Source organism: Rutidosis leptorrhynchoides, chromosome 2, assembly GCF_046630445.1.
Source record: "Rutidosis leptorrhynchoides isolate AG116_Rl617_1_P2 chromosome 2, CSIRO_AGI_Rlap_v1, whole genome shotgun sequence".
Lineage (NCBI taxonomy): Eukaryota > Viridiplantae > Streptophyta > Magnoliopsida > Asterales > Asteraceae > Rutidosis > Rutidosis leptorrhynchoides.
Genome location: NC_092334.1, coordinates 199,451,167 through 199,460,207, shown reverse-complemented (window position 1 = coordinate 199,460,207; position 9,041 = coordinate 199,451,167). Strand labels below are relative to the sequence as shown.

Here is a 9,041-nt window from a genome sequence, read left to right as displayed (position 1 = left end):
ATTATATTGAGACCAAACGAATCCTGCCCCTCTGCTGCATCTTTTGGCTATTCGAAACGTGGGCAAAATCAGAAAAGTCTATTAATTGGATAACTTATATAATTTTTCTTTCCTTTTAAAAACTAATAGGATATTCAGTGAATGCACCGAGCAAGACGTTCACCACCTTTTGTACGTTCACCACCTGTAACCAGATCAAGACATCTAGCAAATATTGTCGCCGTTGATTTTTCTTTAGAATCCTCATACAGTCAACCAAGTACTCCAATTCAAATTTCCGATAATCCATTTTTTGAACCCGACCTCACAATTGAGAATCCGGAGAATATTCAGGGACGATTCATAGATCCTGAACCATTAATTTTTTCTCCGGAACCACCAATCATTCAAACAGAGATTGTTAATGAACGAACCATTAAATCAGAATCCTCTAGTGATTCAGATTCAACAAATTCAATTATGGAAAATCTGGAACCTTTAAGTATGGAAGACCGAATGAGAGCTAAACGCACTGGACAAGGTCACGCAATTACTCATCCTGACATTAATGCACCGGATTATGAAATCAAAGGACAAATTCTACACATGGGGACTAATCAATGCCAATTTAGTGGTGCGCCGAAGGAAGATCCAAACGAACATCTTCGTACCTTTAATAGGATCTGCACACTATTTAAAATAAGAGAAGTGGAGGATGAACAGATATATCTCATGTTATTTCCCTGGACTTTAAAGGGAGAAGCCAAAGATTGGTTGGAATCGTTACCTGAAGGGGCGATTGATACATGGGACGTTTTAGTTGAAAAATTTCTTAAACAATTCTTTCCGGCATCTAAAGCCGTAAGACTTCAAGGAGAAATTGTTACTTTCACACAGAAACCGAATGAAACTCTATATGAGGCATGGACAAGATTTGGAAAGTTATTAAGAGGATGTCCGCAACATGGTTTAGACACCTGTCAAATAGTACAAATATTCTACCAAGGATGCGACATCACTACAAGGAAAGACATCGATATAGCAGCTGGTGGTTCCGTTATGAAGAAAACTGAAACTGATGCTTATAAAATTATTGATAACACTGCTTTCCACTCACATGAGTGGCACCAAGAAAAAGATATCGTTAGATCATCTAAAGCAGCTAGAGCCGATTCTAGCCATGACTTAGATTCCATTTCAGCAAAGATAGATGCTGTCGAGAGACGAATGGAAAAGATGACTAAAGATATCCACTCAATACGAATTAGTTGTGAGCAGTGTGGAGGACCACATTTGACAAAAGATTGTCTTAGTATTGAGCTAACAATGGAACAAAGAGAGAATATTTCTTACATAAACCAAAGGCCTGAAAATAATTATCAGAATAATTATCAACCGCCAAGATCGATTTACAATCAAAACCAGAATTATAACCGAAATATTCCATACAACAACCAACAAGGTCCTAGAAATCAACAAGTATCCAATAATACATACAATCAGCAAAGACCTAATTTTCAAAACAAACCACCACAAACCGATGATAAAAAGCCGAATTTAGAAGATATGATGACAAAGCTAGTTGAAACTCAAACGCAGTTTTTCACATCTCAAAAACAAACTAATGAACAAAATGCTCAAGCATTTAGAAATCAACAAGCTTCTATTCAAAATTTGGAACAAGAAGTAAGTAACCTAGCAAGGTTAATAGGTGAAAGAAAACCGGCAAGTTTACCTAGTGATACAAATGCTAACCCCCTGAATGAAACAGCTAAAGCCATTACCACAAGAAGTGGTACAACACTTAAACCACCTGAAATACCTGTAACTTCTGATGAAGCTATTCCTACTCCACAAGAACCACAACCTGAACAAGATAAGGAAACAGAACCGGTAGTTGAAAAGGTTAATGAAGATAACACAGTTAAGGATAAACCTTATGTTAAATCATACCAACCACCACTTCCTTACCCGAGTAAAATGAAAAAAGAAAAACTTGAAGCCGAGCAATCCAAATTCTTGGATATGTTTAAACAGATAAATGTAAATCTTCCTTTCATTGATGTGATTTCAGGAATGCCTAGATATGCTAAATTCTTGAAAGATCTAATCTCAAATAGAAAGAAAATGGAAGAACTCTCGGCTGTTACTATGAATGCTAATTGTTCTGCAGTACTGTTGAATAAGATACCAGAAAAATTATCTGATCCAGGAAGTTTCACAATTCCATGTTTTCTGGGTAGTCTTAGTTAGAAGCATTGGCAGACTTAGGTGCTAGTATAAATCTAATGCCGTATTCACTATACACTAAACTAGACCTTGAAGAATTGAAACCAACAAGAATAAGTATACAACTAGCCGATCGATCAATAAAATATCCTAGAGGGATAATGGAGAACATGCTAGTTAACGTTGGTACTTTAGTATTTCCAGTAGATTTTGTTGTTCTGGATATGGAAGAAGATTCTCAAGTTCCTCTCATATTAGGAAGACCATTCTTAAACACGGCTAAAGCAATGATAGACGTGTTTGGTAAGATATTGACCCTAAGTATAGAGGACGAGAGTGTTACCTTTTCAGTTGATAGAGTATGCAACAACCGCAATCTGCAGATGATACATGTTATTATATTCAAACTATAGATTTACATGCAGAATTGTTAGAAGAATTTCCAGAATTACAAGGAACAGGAGAATGTTCTTTAGGAGAAGGAACTGAACCAATTGATGAACCTGAAATGTTAGCTACACTAATAGCTAATGGATATGAACCAACAACAGAAGAAATTCAAATGCTAAAAGAAGAAGACAAATATCGATATAAATCATCGATAGAAGAACCTCCGACATTAGAGTTAAAGCCACTTCTAAACCATTTAGAATATGCTTATTTACATGGTGAATCTGAATTACCTGTAATAATATCGTCTTCTCTTACTAAAAATGAAAAATCACAACTTATTTCTGTGTTGAAAGCTCATAAACCAGCCATTGCATGGAAGATTCATGATATTAAAGGAATAAGTCCTTCGTATTGCACACATAAAATCCTTATGGAAGAAGGTCATAAAACGTATGTGCAACGCCAACGAAGACTAAATCCTAATATGCAAGATGTTGTTAAAAAAGAAATAATTAAACTGCTAGATGCAGGTTTAATTTATCCAATTTCTGATAGTCCATGGGTAAGCCCAGTTCAATGCGTGCCTAAGAAGGGTGGCATGACTGTCATTACAAATGAGAAAAATGAACTTATTCCTGCTAGGACTGTAACAGGATGGCGTGTATGTATTGATTATAGAAAATTAAATGACGCCACCAGAAAAGATCACTTTCCCTTACCTTTTATTGATCAAATATTGGAAAGATTAGCCGGAAATAGTTACTATTGTTTTCTTGATGGTTTTTTCGGATATTTTCAAATTCCAATAGCACCCGAGGACCAAGAGAAAACCACGTTCAAATGCCCTTATCGTACTTTTGCTTACAAACGCATGCCATTTGGACTTTGCAACGCCCCTGCAACCTTTCAAAGGTGCATGATGGCGATTTTTCACGACATGATAGAAGAATGCATGGAAGTTTTCATGGATGACTTTTCAGTCTTCGGTGATACTTTTGAATCATGTCTAGTTAATCTGGAACGAATGCTTATTAGATGCGAACAATCAAATCTAGTACTTAATTGGGAGAAATGCCATTTCATGGTTAAAGAAGGCATCGTTCTTGGTCATAAAATTTCAAAGGAAGGAATTGAAGTGGATAGAGCTAAAGTAGATGTAATTGCTAAACTTCCACATCCCACCAATGTTAGAGGAGTTAGGAGTTTTCTAGAGCATGTCGGTTTTTACCGACGTTTCATAAAAGATTTTTCTAAAATTGCCACTCCTATGAATAAACTCCTAGAAAAGGATGCTCCATTCATCTTTTCAGATGAATGTATCAAATCTTTTAATATTCTTAAAGAGAAACTCACTAATGCACCGATCATGATAACACCAAATTGGAATCTACTGTTTGAACTTATGTGCGATGCAAGTGATTTTGCAATGGGAGCCGTTTTAGGACAAAGGATTGAAAAACGATTTCAACCTATATATTATGCTAGTAAGACGTTACAAGGAGCACAAACAAATTACACAACTACTGAAAAAGAACTCCTTGCTATTGTCTTTGCTTTTAACAAATTTCGTTCATATCTCGTTCTAGCAAAAACGGTGGTCTATACCGACCATTCTGCTCTTAGATACCTATTTTCGAAACAAGATGCCAAACCAAGATTAATCCGTTGGATCTTATTCTTACAAGAGTTCGATATTGAAATTCGAGATAAAAGAGGAGCAGAAAATCTCGCCGCTGATCATCTTTCTCGTCTTGAAAATCCCGGATTAGAAGTTCTAAATGAATCGGCCATACAAGACAACTTTCCTGATGAATATCTATTGAAGATAGATTATAATGAAATTCCATGGTTTGCAGACTATGCAAACTACTTAGTATGAGAATTCCTTGAAAAAGGATTATCGTACCAAAAACGAAAGAAATTCTTCAGTGATATAAAACACTATTTCTGGGAAGATCCACATTTGTTTAAAAGTTGTCCAGATGGAATAATACGCCGATGTGTATTCGGAGATGAAGCCAGTAAAATTTTAAACCATTGTCACACAGGACCAACAGGAGGGCATTATGGGCCTTAACTAACAGCAAGAAAAGTTTATGATGCTGGATTCTATTGGCCTACAATTTACAAAGACGCACACCTTCTTTGCAAATCCTGTGATGCTTGTCAAAGGGCCGGAAAAATAAGTCAACGTGATGAAATGCCACAAAATGTCATTCAAGTATGTGAAGTATTTGACATTTGGGGTATTGACTTTATGGGTCCATTTCCAAAATCTCATAATAATCTCTACATTCTCGTAGCCATTGATTATGTATCTAAATGGGCGGAAGCACAAGCTCTCCCAACTAACGATGCACGAGTTGTAATCAACTTTTTAAAACGTCTTTTTGCAAGGTGTGGAACACCGAAAGCTTTAATAAGTGATCGGGGAACTCATTTCTGTAATAATCAACTTGAGAAAGTTCTTAAAAGATATGGAGTAACTCATAAAATCTCCACCGCATATCATCCACAAACAAGTGGACAAGTTGAAAATACCAACCGAGCTTTAAAACGTATTCTAGAGAAAACCGTAGGATCAAATCCGAAGGAATGGTCCATTAAATTGGAGGATGCACTCTGGGCTTTTAGAACAGCCTACAAAACTCCAATTGGAACCACACCTTTTAAACTCATTTACGGAAAAGCATGTCATCTTCCAGTAGAAATTGAACACAAAGCATTTTGGGCTTTGAAGAAATGTAATCTTGATTTACATGAAGCTGGACGTCTACGGTTAAGTCAATTAAACGAATTAGAAGAATTAAGACAAGAAGCATACGAAAATTCGTTAATCTATAAGGAAAGAACGAAGAAATGGCATGATAAAAGAATCAGAAGTTCAAAAGAATTCAAAGAAGGAGACAGAGTTCTTCTTTTCAATTCACGATTCAAGCTATTTCCTGGAAAATTGAAATCAAGATGGTCTGGACCATTCATAGTCAAAAGAGTTTTCCCATACGGAACAGTAGAATTAATAAATTCAAATGTAATTGAATTTAAAGTTAATGGTCACAGAGTTAAACATTACATACATGGTCCGATGGAACTCGACAACGAAGTTAATCACAATTTCGATACCACAGCTAACTAAGTGTGGGGAGAATCAAGTCTTTAAAGGATAATATGTATTTATGTTAGAGTTAGATTTTCTGTTTTCGTGTAGTTCTCGAAAATGGAACCCGAATGGTCTTTCCCTAGCAGACCCTAAAGAACTAGTCTTCTCCCCCCATTCTAAATTTTTATTTTTTTAGGTTTTTACGAAATGAAGACTTCCTGTGAACTAAACCATGGTCTAATGCTACACGCTTTGATCACTAAACATAATAATGACACACTTTCAAGTGAACTAGTATCAGTAATCAGAGAAAGATTGGACGGAGTAAGAAAAGAATCCAGATGCAAAGATAATAAGTTACAATTTGGTAAAGGAAAATCAAAATCCGCAGCGAAAAGAAGAGCATGACACCTAGAAAGATGTCACAAATGCGGAAAATGGTCACATGGAGGTAAATGTTCAAATAATCAAACCTATTCAAATACCGAATTTATTACTTTATGCAGAGACGGACCGTTCATATGTTTAGAAGAAAAAACACTGAATGCTCGAGGTTACGCCTATGTAGCTATGGAAAACCAATTAAACCGACTATCTTATGAGTGGGATAGATCGTATCACTAAGAATACTATCTCACAGGTAAGTCTGTACAGTTTTTATTTTTTTTATTTTTATTTTTAACCTTTTGATAGTAAACGCTAATTTGTTCGCTATAAAGTATTAAATTGATATTCGATGAAATTAGGTTTGGCGACCGAAATTATTGATATCATACAAAAATTTATTACATCACTGCGAAATTTAACGTTTATTCTTAAGGTATAAATATCTTTAATCAATCAGCCCAAAATATTTCAAAAATTCGTCATGAGTTAAATTAGATCATGGAACCGAAATTACTTTACCGAAAAGAGGGGCGTATATTTTTGATAATATTTGATTGATTAAAGTGGGATTAAAAGCCAAAAAGATTTTTAATTTTATTTTTACTATGTTTTTAAAATTAATAAATTAGTATAAAAAAAAATTTATTGTAAACTTTTTAAATCAATATATTTAAAATTGTAAATATTTGAAAAATTAATCTTTTTAATATAAGTTTGTATGTATAAAAACAAAAATATAATATAAGTTTGGTGTGAATTTTTAATATGAATTTTTAATTAAGTTTGGTGTGAATTTTTAATTTTATGCATTTTAAATTTAAGTTTGGTGTGAATTTAAAAACAAAAATTTACTTTATTTTGCTAAGTTAAAAATATGATTTTTAAAATTCGTCGTAAGTTGAAGACTAGGTCTTTGAACCGAAATTGCTTTACCCGAGGGAGGGACGAGAACTTTTATTATCATTATTTTTAATCTTATTGAACTAAAGTATGCCAAAAACATTAAAAAAACCCAAAAATCTTTACTTTTAAAACCGCGCTTTGATTTGACAAATTTTAAAATTTTGTCGAGGGACAGACTAGGACGACGATCCGAAACGCCCTCGCTCCTAAAGGAAATCAAATTTTTAAAATTTTATTTATTTTATGTTTTATAAAGTATAAGGTTAAAAAAAAAAAAGCCAAATCACTGTAGCCGGATACCCATGCGATCGCATGGGATTTAAACTCCAACTCCATGCGATCGCATGGAGCTGGATTTCAGGCCTGATACAAATAGACCAGCGGGTATGTCTTCTCCACACAACACACACACGAACACGAAACTCTCTCAAATCTTCACCAAATTTCGCCAATTTTCCACCGTAATTCCTCATTTTTCTTGCTCTAATCATGCCTAGATTCTCATTCTTCAGCAAAATGGTAAAAATTACACCCCTAAACTCTATAAATTCCTAGTTTTTGTGATAATTACCAATTTTTTACCTAATGCAATTTTGTTAATTTCTAGTGTAATTAGTGTTAAATTATTAGTATTTTATGCATGTATAACCTAGATTGATGCTATTTAACATGATTTGAAGCCAAAAACTTCAAAATTTTTAGAAATCTAGGGTTTGTGTTCTTGAGCAATTTGGGGCTTTTTGATATAAACAGGTTATGGCCAATTTTTGTCATGAATTATTGCTAAATTGAGTAGTGTAACATGTTTAGGTAGTTAAATGATCCAAACATTGATCCTAAACATGATTTTTAGAGATTAAAGTGGACTTTTTAAATCCAAAATTCATGAACTTGATTAATTTGATGTAATTGCCATTTGAGACTTGTTTAATTATTAGTAATGACTATTTTGACATGTTATTTGAATTAAATGCTTATGAACTTTGTATACATTTTCATATGTGCTCATTTGAAAAAGTGTAGAATTGTGAAAAATTGTGAAAATGTGTATAAGTTTAATTTTGATTTAACATGTTATAGAGATTGTTTTAAGTTGTTATTTTGCTAACACTAATGCATATTTGGATGCACAAATTTTGTGTTTAATGTGTTTTGCAGAAAGCCGATACGGGAGGTTCAGGAGCATCATCATCTAGACGACCAGCACCAGCACCACAACCAGAACCAGAAATGCAACACGAACAAGAACCACAACAAGAACCACAATAACAGCCTGATCAGCACATACCTTATTATGATCCAGTATAGTTTGTTGATGAATTCATAGTATTCCCAATGAGGCCGCCAGTAGAATTCCCAACGATTCCTGAGCACACTCTGCATCCTAATCTGAGATTTGATAGGAGATGGAGAGATTACGAGACATATCAAAGGAACAAATTCAAATTGGTAACAAAAAATGTAGAGGTGCCAAGGGTAATCGATTGGGTTCCTTTGGAAACGGTCCATCGAGCTGACCGTGTTAGACAGCTTTTAGTTCAAAGGTATGGCAGTTCTTCTTTTACAGATTGGGAACGTCTTTTCACCATTTGTAGACCTGTATATAAGGAATGGTGTGTTGAGTTGATGAGTACTGTATCACTTGATACAAATATAGTTAGAATAGATGATAGAAGATTTCTTAGGTTTATCCTTGGTGGTAGGATGTACAGAATGTCCATGCTGGACATGGCCAGGGCTTTACAGATATATACTCCTGGTGAGTTGCTACTACCCGATTGTACAAACTTGATTCATTATGGTGAAAGGGTAGATAGAAACTTTGACGCTGACGCCATTTGGAGGCGTATGTCACATTTTGATGTTTTTACACGAGCAGGAGGACACTCCTATACACATATTGACAGAGCCGAGCTTCGTATTATTCATAGATTTTTGGCTAACTCGATTACACAGAGCGGTCATAATAAAGAAAAAATTACCTTACATGATTTATTCTACCTAAAGTGTATTCGGGATCCTAGAAGCTTTGTCAATATTCCTTACTGTG

At 34.6% G+C, this 9,041-nt stretch overlaps 1 non-coding gene across 1 annotated transcript; it reads right to left on the bottom strand.

Annotated features, from left to right (window-relative positions):
* Positions 1–843: 843 nt before the first annotated feature.
* On the bottom strand, positions 844–950 carry LOC139895097 (small nucleolar RNA R71). Its single transcript, XR_011775564.1, has one exon. It is a non-coding gene; the product is annotated as a small nucleolar RNA R71 (small nucleolar RNA).
* Between the last annotated feature and the right edge of the window lie 8,091 nt (positions 951–9,041).